The 13,045-nt window shown below is 38.0% G+C and overlaps 1 non-coding gene across 1 annotated transcript; it reads right to left on the bottom strand.

Moving 5' to 3' along the window:
• Positions 1-543: 543 nt before the first annotated feature.
• LOC141640561 (small nucleolar RNA R71) lies at positions 544-650 on the bottom strand. The gene has a single exon (XR_012543056.1). It is a non-coding gene; the product is annotated as a small nucleolar RNA R71 (small nucleolar RNA).
• Positions 651-13,045: the final 12,395 nt, after the last annotated feature.

Genomic DNA, 13,045 nt, shown 5'->3' on the forward strand with positions numbered 1-13,045 from the left:
GAGAAAACCTTTAGGAAAAGATGACGTTTTTGGAAAGAAGTGAAAGAAGACGCTTCTCCCGTGTAAGTTGAAAGTGCTATAAAGTCTTACCTAGACGATCTAAAAGTCCTTGAAGAGGAGGAGGTTTCAAGTTCATCATCTCCACCACCACCACCATCTTCAATTAAAAATATGGTGAAACTTTCCGACCACTAAAAGCCCACCGCGGCCATGCTTCCGGCCGGTATCACAACTACTCAAATTACCGCGCCGGACTTCGAGATCAAGCCGGCTTTCATTAGCCTTGTGGAAAGGAAGCAATTTGGGGGAAGTCCTTTGGAGGATCCCAATTTGCATGTGCAAAATTTCTGCGATTATTGCTCCTTGATCCGTCAAACATGCGTCACTCAAGCCCAAATAAGGGAAATACTTTTCCCTTTCTCTTTGAAGGACAAGGCAAAGCTTTGGATCAATAGCCTTGACCGCACCGCTTTGGGAATCACCAATTGGGAGACATTGGCTCTTGCGTTCTATCAAAAGTTTTTTCCACCGGAGAAAACTCAAACTTTGAGGAGCCAAATCACCGAATTCCGTCAACAAGCTCTTGAGAGCTTATATGAGGCTTGGGAGAGGTACAAAGATTTTCAAAGGTAATGCCCACATCATGGGCTAGATGATTGGTTTCTAGCTATAACATTCTACAATGGATGTTATGCCGAGTCCCGAAGGATTCTTGATTCTGCCAACAATGGAAGGTTTGACCAAATTGACACCGATATCGCTCATGCCACGATCGAATCTATGGCGATCCATGACGCACAATATGTCAATTCCCAAAGTTTTATGGGAACTTGGACTAGGCGATCCGCCAACAATATATGGCGATCCATGATGCACAATATGTTAATGCCACGATCGAATCTATGGCTATCATCGAATCTATGGCGATCCGCCAACAATATGCCTAAACACGCCTAGCCCAACTCCGCTGGGGATATGTTTCTCGAACCTTGACCAAGCATGAAGTGCGTCGAGTCGTGTCCAGATCCTGGCCGTGTTGGGCTAGGCGTGTTTTGTCCCAAGTGTCTAGAACACGACCTTTTTGGGCCACCCAAGCTAACCTCTTGGGTTTCGAGTCATGTTGGTCGACCATTTGGTCTAGGATAGGCCACCAAAAACGTCTAAGCTAGGCTATTGATACGTGCATTTTATATAGTCTTTTTAGCCTATTTTAGAACGTATTATTATGTACTTTTGCACTATTTATATTGCATTTTGCCCCGAATTGGCTACTTTGGTTCGTTTTGTCCATTTTGTAGAAATGAATGCGAAAGTAGTGGAATCGTACCCTTTTTCGTCCTTTTTGCATGCATTTAGAGGAGACGGGATTTTCTAGAGCGAGATACTGCATTGAAATGCGTGGAGGCACGGATTACGAGGCAGTCGGGCATGGACTTGAGCTGATTTGAAGACAGAAGGCTCGATCGAGTAGTTTTACCACTCGATCGAGTGGTTTTTATGGTCCCAGTTGGTCGATCGAGTAGTTTTCTACTCGATCCAGAAGTGCTGAAAGAGAGGTTACTCGATCGAGTAACTAAACTACTCGATCGAGTAGATTTTGCCGAGTTTTGCTCGATCGAGTGGTTTTATTCCACTCGATCGAGTGGTTTCTGCTGTCATGGGCTTTAATTAGCCCGTGAGTTGTTTTATTTTGATAAACTTATGTTGTTTTCTATTTAAACCTACGTTAACTAGGTCATTGGCATCTATCTTTTATCTAATCAAGCTTTTATCTATCAAACATTACTGCGTTACCTATTTCTCCTTCACTGTAACTTTACTTCGGGGTTTATTCGCTTGGATTTTTGTGTTCTTTACGCCGGATTCGCACGATTGTAATCCCTCTCTCTTCTCTTAATAATAATGAATCGTTTGTTTGCTTTAATTCTTCGTTTAGCCTTATTTAATTTCTGCCCTAATTCTCTTTTATGCATTTTATTTGTTATTTCATCATGTTTATTGTTAATTCATTGTTGATTGTTAGTTTTGATTGTTTAAATAGCAATATGAGTAGCTAAACTTCTTTCATGTTGGGATTAGGGAATCTGCGGTAGGAATGTGACGATGTAGTAAATAGTTTAGATTAATTAATCGCGAGATTCTGTCACCATAGCAATTTAATTGTATTTTACCGAGTTAGTTGAGTGCACGCTTCTGAGTCATCCCTTTAATCTGGCTAAAATTAATCCTAGATCGAAAGATTGGACTAAATAGGCCTGCTATGAACAGTAGACTACCCTGACGAGAATAGAAGTTAAGTTAGTGGTATTTTAGGATAGAAAGTGGACCGAAAGGACCTTTCCGTATCCGTCTTGCATTAATCTGTCTAAGCTGTTTACAGTTGAGTCACTGGACTACCGTAGTGAACCGAAATCCTGACATGACCTTTCTCTATTTTATAGTTTAATCCTATTTCTCTGCCTTTATTGCTCTTATCTCTGTTTCTCTTCCTTTAAACCTTTTAGTTTAGAAAATAATTCAAACAACCCCCCCCCCCCATTTGTGACCAAATAGACGGACTTCTACAGATATCTTGCCTCCCTGAGGAGATCGACCTGACTTCCCTAGCTATATAGTTAGTTTAGTTAGTTTATTTTTGATAGGTACACGACAGACGTATCAGCTATTTTAGACGTTTCATATAAACCTATGGGCTATGTTGGTCCAATCACGGGTTTAGTCACACCGAGTCCACTTTAGAATCGAGTTATGATGGCTTGGGTCATGTCGTTTTGTCGAGTCTGAAATGAATCGATGTCTAAATCCAACCGTGAGTCGAACCATTTGGTTTGCTCAGTCTTAAGTCGAGTCTTTGTTTGAGTCAAGTTGGTGTCGTGTCCTTAAGTGTTCAGAGGCTCTTACATTCGAATATTGACTCAGTTGGGGGTTTTCTTGTAGAAAGGCCGCCAAAAACCCGACTTCAAGCAATGGAAGATACTGTTAACAAGCTCACTGAGGCCGTGAACCTCATGAGAGGCAAAATGGATGAGATCGAATCAAAGCTTGGTGAAGATTCCCTCTCATCCACCCCACCCCTAACTGATCTGGAGAAACGGTTCAAATTCAGCGAGGACCGCCTGAAACTATCCCACGGCAAGAACATCCACTATGAAAATGCTAGGGCCTATGCCCCAGTTCAGGATAAGTTGCCCACAACACATGGTACTCACTGATATCCCAAAGTTTAAGGGCACAGAAGATCCAGTCCACCATGTCAAGGCCTATAAAGGGTACTTGGCACAGAAGGGAGTACCTGCTGACATGCACTCTGAAATTTTCGCCCAATCTCTGGATGAACACCCGAATGCGTGGTTCTACAATCTGGACCGTAAGAACTTCCCCACTTTCCAAGATATCACGGTGGAGTTCTGTAAGCACTATGCTGATAATGTCGAGATTCGGACCAATATAAGAACATTAGAGGTTATGACACAGAAAGACAAAGAAGGCTTTACTGAATTCCTTGCAAGATTGCGCGCCGAAAGCGTGAAGTTAGCCAAGAAGCCTGACGAAGTTGAAATGGTAGATAAGTTAGTAAAGAATCTACGACCTGTTTACCGCAATGCTCTGAAATACCAGAATTTCGCCTATTTCAAATAATTGATAAGAATCGGAATAAAAGTAGAAGATGATGTCAGAATGGTAGAGGCTGAAAAGCCGAAAGGGTACCAAGGGGCCTCATCGTCTAAGGCAAAGGCCCCAGCAACGACCCATTTTGATGAAGCCGTCAATCTTTTAGAAGGGCGATCAAAGAACCCTCAACGCCAAATACCTAGGGTGTTCACTGATATTGGGTGCACGTACGCTTACGCTCTCCAAAGGCTGATGGCCCAAGGAAAGCTCAATCCTATCGGTCCAACACCGGACCCTCCTGTTGATCAACAAGGTAAATGGTATAAACCAAATGCCTACTGTGCCTTTCATCAAGGGAAAGGGCTGTTAGGATTCATTAATTCCATTTCTATACATTTCATACAAATGTGATTATTTAGTCATAAAATAATAACTAGATCTTATGCATGCAAACTAAAAACAAGATTAGAGAAGAAATCGTCAATCTTACTTTGGGATTTCGGATCAATAAGGGCACCAACAAATACACCTATTTGTTAGTTCTTGAGCTTCCTTATAATGGATGAACAAAGGTTCAAATTAGAACCTCTCCCAAAAGCTTATACCCAAGGTGTTACTCTTAATAATTAATAATATTATGAACTAGTAATATTATTAATCTAGCTTAAAAATTGACCCAAAATATTATTTTTGGTCTCTTGTTATTCGGCCAAGAGAGGAGAGAAATTGGAGTATTTTCTTTCTTTAACTTCTCTAAGTTTTGTAGTGAATGAAAAATGAAAAATTACACTAGTGAAAAGTGTTATAGTGTAGTGTAATTATAGAGCAAAACCCATTGGCTTTCTCCTTTCTCTAAAACCGGGTGGGGTGGGTTTTTAGGGCCAATGCATGACCTTTCCTTCTACCCATAAATTATAGGTATGGAAGACTAGGTTTTTAGTGTGATGATTGCTATTTTAAATAAAATATAAAGCACACTTCAAACCCTAAAACCACCCTATTTTTCGGTACATATCATGTAAAATGAAAAGTCCATTTTACACATTATTTTGTCAATTTGTCAAATGTCACATGTTACTTGTCATATGAAATTGTAATGTATGTTTAACATATTAAAAATCAACATACTCATAAAATATGTCATATACAAAATCGACTAGTAATTCGTAATTACTTGTACCAAAACGGTTTATCGTAGATTACAACGTCTTGTATTTATAATAAATTATTCATTCAATTTCAATTGCTTCGTAAACAATAATTTTATCTAAGTAATAAAACAATTTGATTACTTAGTACGTATCTTATTTAATCGAATTACAATAAGACACGTCAATTATACTCACAAAATCGTCCGTCAATTTCAAGCAACTTAATCAACCCGTATCTACATACGATTAATTAAATAATCAATTAAGAGAGTCACCCATTAGGTATGACCTAAGGGGATCAACCGATCACCACCGTCACGTGACAGTAATGTCAAACTCTAGTCAGCCAATCATTACCGATATGTGTGGACCAATTGACTGTAAAATATTACTTCCCACATGTATTCTTAAATATGAGATTTAAACATGTGATTATCATGATCGACAGTTGTGATCGCATTATTGTCGGAGGACACTTATTCCAACAATCTCCCACTTGTCCTCGACAAGTGTGCGTCACCAATTCTTTTGTCCTATTACTATCTCCCACTCAATGCAAGGTGTCTTTCGGGTCGTACTTGCAAGTGATCGTATCGAGAGTGGTTTCCTCGATCTGGAGAATAACTGATTGACCGGAATTATCTACCATAGATACCTTCCGAGCGTGGCCACACATTTCAAGTTCATTACTCCTCGAGTGGCCCTGAGATATTGTTTTAACACTGACAAGCGGTGGACAATTCCTATCGCACTATTCCCTTCGACTAGCCACAACCATCATAACCCAAAATATGCCCATTTGACCCCATTTACGAAGGTCGCAGTAACATAAATCAAAATTAATCTGAAACTATGCCACCTTAGGCGAACAGTCTTTAGTTAAAAGAATCGACTCATTAGAATACTATAGTAGCTCTTGCCACAACCAGGCTATATAAATTTGCCAGAACTCTATAAGCGGTCATAAGGCCCGACAAAGTGTTCCTAACAGTCTACCTATGTGATCGACTAGTCATCTCACATGACTCTATGGCACTTGAACTTGCCATCAATCGCATCACACTCTAATCACTTCGAGACGTCACCTCATATAAGTGATTATGGGCGAATACTATATTAATCCGGGTTCACTTTAACGGGGTTCAATTGTCTCTACAACCCGTTTGGATGTAACAAGGTATAAAGAAAAGATAAAAGACAAATGCGATTATGAACAAAATAACACTTTTATTTTATTTCAAAATCTAACACAAACTTGGTACACGTTTAAGACCCATGGACACCATATGTCCATTGTGTTTAGCCTGCGATAAAGGCTTGGTGAGCGAATCAGCTATGTTATCATCCGTCCCAACCTTACATATCGCAATTTCCTTTCTTTCAATGAAATCTCTAATTACATGATATTTTCTAAGTACATGTCTAGATCTATTACTAGACTTTGGCTCTTTGGCTTGGAAGATCGTCCCACTATTATCACAATAGAGAGTGATGGGATCATTGGCGGTAGGTACAACTCTTAGACCTTCCGAGAATTGCCTGATCCATACTGACTTCCTTGGCGACACGATCCGCAATGTACTCGACCTCCGTTGTTGAATCGCGATCACGACTTCCTTGAAGCTTCTCCGCTAACAAAGCACCACCATTGGGCATGAAAACAAAACCAGCTTGTGATTTCATGTCATCTCTATCCGTTTGAAAACTTGAGTCCGTGTAACCATTAACACGGAGTTCGGTGTCTCCTCCAAACACTAAGATAGAATCCTTAGTTCTTCTCAAGTACTTAAGGATGTTCTTGACGGCTATCCAGTGACTCTCACCTGGATTTCCTTGATATCTACTCGTCATGCTCAAGGCATACGAGACATCAGGACGTGTGCATATCATGGCGTACATGATTGATCCAACGGCGGAAGCATAAGGGATCAACTTCATGCATTCAACATCATGGGGTTCGGTGGGCGATTGAGACTTGCTCAATATTGTCCCACTTACCATAGGTACCAATCCCCTTTTGGATTTATCCATGCTGAAACGTCGAAGAATCTTATCAACATAAGATTCTTGAGTTAGTGCCAATATCCTCTTTGATCTATCTCTATGGATCCGGATACCTAATATGCGTTGTGCCTCTCCTAAATCCTTCATTTGGAAGTGGTTACCTAACCACTTCTTAACAGAAGACAACATCGGAATGTCATTTCCAATGAGTACTATGTCATCGACATACAAGATTAGGAACACAACATTGCTCCCACTAAAATTCATGTATAAACTGAAGGAAAAGTAGATCTATATACTCAACATATTCATATATGTTTTATGTTAATTTAATCATAAAATTAATTGGTAATCTTATGCATGCAAACTATAAACAATATAAAGAAGAAATCTTTATCTTACATTGGAATTTTGGTTTATTAGGGCACAAGAGAGATCTCCTTCTCTCTTGTTCTTGTGCTTTCCTCAATGGATGAACAAATATCCAAGTATAGCATCTCTCCCAAAGTATAATACCCAAGGCACACTCTTAATAAAATTTATATTATGAATACTAGTACAATATTAATTTAGCATAAAAATGACCCAAAATAAATTGGTTTTTGGTCTCCTAAAAACCGGTTTAAGAGATGAGAAAAGGAAGTTTTTATCTTTCTAAAAACTCTTAACTTTTGATGAATGAATTGAATGAATGAATTACAAAAACATTTTGTATATATTAGGTAAAATAAGAGGAAAAACCAAAGTGGTTTTTCCTCTCAAAAACCGGGTGGAAGAGGGGATTAGAGGGAGCCAATGCATGCTTGAGTTGTTCTTGACAATGAACACTAGGTTTGCATGGCTAGTCAATTAGGGTAATCATCATGCTCTCCACTAATATAATCAACACAATATTAGCTTAATCAACCTCATAATTTCGGTACTTTTATAAAATGGAATCCATTTTATTTTTGTCAATTTGTCAATATGTCACATGTCATATGTCACATAAAATTGTTATGTATTTTTAACATATTAAAAATCAACGTATTAATAAAAATACGTCATATACAAAAATTGACCTAGTAATTCGCAATTACTTGTACCAAAATATTTTACCAATTATAAATCACAATAATTTGTATTTATAATAATTCATTCAATTTTAATTGTTTCTATAAACAATAATTTCATCTGAGTAATGAAACAATTCGATTACTCAGACCGTATCTCATTTAATCAAATTTCAATGAGACACGTAAATATTACTTCCAAAATCGTCCGTCAACTTTAAATAATTTAATTGACTCGTAACGTTATACGATCAATTAAATGATCAATTAAGAGTGTTGCCCTTTAGGTATGACCTAGGGGATCAACTGATCACCACCGTCGCACGACAGTAATGTCAAACTCTAGTCAGCCAATCATTACCGATATGTGTGGACCAGTTGACAGTAAAATTATTACTTCTAATTATATTCTTTATAATGAGACTTAAACATGTGATCATCATGATCAACAGTTGTGATCGCATTATTGTCGGAGGACACATATTCCAACAATCTCCCATTTGTCCTCGACAAGTGTGCGTCACCAATTCTCTTGTCCTATTACTATCTCCCCTCAATGCAAGGTGTCTTTCAGGTCGTACTTGCAAGTGATCATATCGAGAGTGGTTTCCTCGATCTGGAGAATAACTGATTGACCGGATTTATCCACCATGGATACATTCCGAGCGGGGCCACGCATTTCCAGTTCATTACTCCTCGAGTGGCCCTGAGATATTGTTATAACCCTGAATAGGGGTGGACAATTCCTATCGCACTCATTCCCTTCAACTAGCCACAGCCATCATAACCCAAAATATGCCCATTTTACCCCATTTACGAAGGTCGTAGTAACACAAATCAAAGTTAATCTGAAACTGTGCCATCTTAGGCGAATAGTCTTTAGTCAAAAGAATCGACTCATTTGAATACTATAGTAGCTCTCGCCACGACCAGGCTATATAAATTTGCCAGAACTCTATAAGCGGTCATAAGGCCCGACAAAATGTTCCTAACAGTCCGTCTATGTGATCGACTAGTCATTCTCATATGACTTTATGGCACTTGAACTTGCCATCAATCGCATCACACTCTAGTCACTTCGAGACGTCACCTCATGTAAGTAACTATGGGCAAATACAATGCTAATCCGTGTTCACTTAAACGGGGTTCAATTGTCTCTACAACCCGTTGGATGTAACAAAGTATAAGGTGAGTTAATAATAACTCAAACGACAAATGTCGACATCACACTCGGGTAGTCAATACATATTACAACCTTGTGATGCATATCGTAAGTGTGTAAACACTTGCTGATTGCAATAGAAGTTTAACATGTTACGTGTCCATGTGTTCAAACTTCTTAATCGTGTAATCCTTTACATTCATGTTATCACTCATAGCATGAACCTTACCAAGTACACATCAAGGTTCCCGGCCTTGGTTTCGGTTCTTTATCTTGAAAGAACTTCCTTATCGATTATCACATAACGAACGAATTTGTGGTGAATGATACAACTTATACTGATCAAGTGCTTCATCCACACATAATGCACTAGGTATATGTTTTGTAGAGTCTTGCAACAATTTGTCAAGATGATTAGCCTAGCACTTCTCACAAGTCCTAGCATATTAGGAAAGATTAGTTTTGAGCAACTTCTTAATTCAACTAAGTATCTTTCCAAACTTCCTATTTCTCCCTTTAGCTTGTAAAGTTTAGGATTTTCATAAATCTTTACGCGTGTTCGGATTTCTTTAATATGTGCAACCTCTTGACACATAAGAGAGTATTCTGTCAAACACCGAAATCGCTCATCGAATTCTTCTCGAGAATTCATGACGTTTCTACTATGGCTTACCAATGATTCATCATGCTCTTATGCATGTGACTCATAATTGGACATGTGCATGATTATTCTAATGGCGGAAACATTAGTAACTTTTAATCATGTCATCAACTATATTTAGGTTCAAGGAACGACCATGACTGCTAATGGCAATTCCATTTTCATTTAAATGAATAACCTACGTATCTCGTTGATTCGATGTGTATCTTACAATACTTATCCAACATCTCATGATGTAGTTGGATTCATCGTGGTCCATTTTCATCCAGAATTGAAAACTCAAATCTTCCTCTGTGAAGGAAGGTATTAGCTCGGCATTCTTCAATGAGTGATGAGTTTATAAACTTTTACAAGATGATTGCTCCCACTAAATTTCATGTCCTCACATGAAAATTTCTAACTCCCACTCAATTCCACATGTTTCAAAATTTACTTCTTAATTGAAACATTTCAAGAATTGAAAAATTGCATTGCCAAGTTATTAAGATAAAACCATATATGTTCCCATCATATCCATTCAAAATACATATTTTGAAGTGGTCTCATCTTAACCTTATTAAAAGAGATTTTAATCTCTAACTCACACATGTCATAATGATGTGAAGCAATGTCATTATTCAAATATAAATAATATCTAGAACACGTCCTTTGAAATACCCTTTCGGAAGGAGGTTTAACCATTCCATTTTCATAATGAGGTTAAGTAATGACATCTGCGTGGTTAAAACTTGGCTATTAAAGATATCGGTATATCAATCCTTGCAACTCGTTTACTACTAGTATGTTACTTTATTTCATTTAGGCTCTTAAGTAAAGTTTGAAACTTTTGGTCAAAATTTTATCATAAACTAGTCAATTAAGACTTTACATTAGTCATTCTTGTTCCAAAACATCTCTTTTGGTCTCCTCGTGTAGTTATCTTGAAAACATACTCTTATAATTACTTCACTTGGTCTCTTTAGTCATATAGAACTTACTTGAGACCATAGATCTCATCTATTGGGTATACTATATAAATAGATATACCTTCATTCAAATCATACTACCTTGCGTAGATCTCATTTACACAAGTACACAAATTTATCTTGCCTCGTTTGTTGTGTTCTCATTTGTCTCCCACTCTATCTTTAGAATAAATACACTATAGATTCAAAGATATCATATGAGACACAAATAATGAATTTGAAGTATAAGGAGAACTATCTCATAGGTTGACTAATAGTTTTAAATTTTGAAGTATACTTGGTGATTGACATTCCTTTAAGAGAGTTCATAGACTCATTATCACTTTATAAATGATCATACACAAGCTTTAAGCATGTGGACGTATAATGAATCCCATCATTATAGTTGTCTATTAGATCACTTTAAGTGAATAATCATATGTTTCTAAGAGCAAGCATGTAAATACGAATTTTAGAACAAAGGATAAAATGATAAAACGGGTGACTTGGGTTGCAAACCAAGCCACCATTATCCAAAATACAACCAATTATCCAAAATACCTTTCCATGTCGAACACGGAAACTTAAAGGTTCTAAAATCCAAAACATGATTAAAATAAGACAATAAAAAAGCAAAGCTCCATAAAAGCTATCCCTAGCTTCTTGATGGTTTCTCAAGCTTGCTTTTCTTTTCCCTTGTCTTTGCTTGGTGGAGGCCCTATTTACAATAAAAAGGGAGATACATTATCACAACTTTGTATCACAATACCATAGTTGAAATAGAAACATAAAAGAAAGGATAGTCATTTACCTACTGGAGTAATTTTTCCAGCCTTAATATCACCAAGGTATTTGGAACAATTTCTTTTCCAATGTCTAATACCATTACAATAATGGCATTTATCAAGAGGACCCTTCTTGATTTTTGAAGTGCTAGCATCATTAGCCTTAGCTTTGGTGAAAGTGGGAGCTTGTTTCTTACCCTTCCTCCCATTCTTCTTGAACTTCCTCTTGCTCTTAGTGCTTATGTTAAGCACATCCTTTGGTGGGTTCACATTTAACCCCATGTCCCTCTCGGCTTGCACAAGTAACTTGTGCAATTCTTCAAGAGATACATCCTTGTCTTGCATGTTAAAATTCACCCGGAATTGAACATACGCTTTGACTTTGGATAAGGAGTGTAGAATCCTATCTACAATGAGTTCTTTGGGGATTTCAACTTTTTGAATCTTCAAGGTCTCGACTAGCTCCATAAGTTTGAGCACATGAGGGCTAACCTTTTGGCCCTCTTTGAAGTCGAGATCAAAGAATGCTGCGGCCGCCTCATATTGGACGATCCGCGGAGTTTGTGAAAACATTGTCACAAGCTTGGAGTAAATCTCATTAGCGGTGCCCATTTTAAAGGCTTTTCTTTGGAGATCCGCCTCCATTGCAAAGATCAACACGTTTTTCATTGCGGCGGACTCCTTATGGTAAGCCTCATATGCTTCCCTAGTGGCGGCGGTCGACCTAGTAGTAGGTTCGGGTGGAGAGGCCTCGGTTAGGTAACGAAGCTTGTCATCACCTTGGGCGGCTAATTTGAGTTGGGCATCCCAATCGGAGAAATTTGACCCATTCTTTTCAAGTTTACATCGATCCATGAAGGATCGGAGCCAAGATGAATTTGTGAGAGGCGTGGCGTTAGGGATTGGTGTTGCCATTTGTTATGAGAAAAAGAAGTGGTCTACAAAACAAAATGGAAGGAGTAAAACAAATGTCGTTTTAATAATAATACTCGTAAAAATAATTTAAACAAGTTTTATGCATTTTTCTAGTGACCTCTACCCAACTAGATAAATGATTCCAAGACCCAAATTCATATTAACTTGGGCACGGTGTGGCCGATAAAACCCTTATCAATATAACTCGGTGGATTAACGCTTTAATCGATTATACTTTTAGAACTCTTGGTCGATAATATTACATTAACATTTATCTTTAGCCCAAAACACATTCAACAAGGGCACGGTGTGGCCGATAAAACCCTTATCGAAAAACTTTTGTTGAGTTCAATCCAAATTTCGAATAAATGTGTCCATGATGCAAACCCACATTAACTTGGGCACGGTGTGGCCGATAAAACCCTCATCAACATGACTTCGGTGGATAGACATTTATCACCCACTTCCCCTATGTAACAAGGTTTGTACCCCGGTGTGGCCGAGTGCACTCCCTCACAAAATAGGTTTTCATGGTTTCTACTCTTTGGTAAGGCTATGTCTCAATTGATTGTTTTAGCGAGAGGTCGTGTCAATTTATTATCTATCACGTTTTAAGTGAACTAAAGCGGTGAACTACGATAATTGTAATTGACACGGTCGATAAACTCGATGAAAGATGATGCATGTTTTAGTTATGGCGATTTAGCGATGCATGCGACATATAAATAAAATGCAAAGCATAAAAAATAAATCCTAGTA

This window comes from Silene latifolia, unplaced genomic scaffold (genome assembly GCF_048544455.1).
Source record: "Silene latifolia isolate original U9 population unplaced genomic scaffold, ASM4854445v1 scaffold_88, whole genome shotgun sequence".
Classification (NCBI taxonomy): Eukaryota; Viridiplantae; Streptophyta; class Magnoliopsida; order Caryophyllales; family Caryophyllaceae; genus Silene; species Silene latifolia.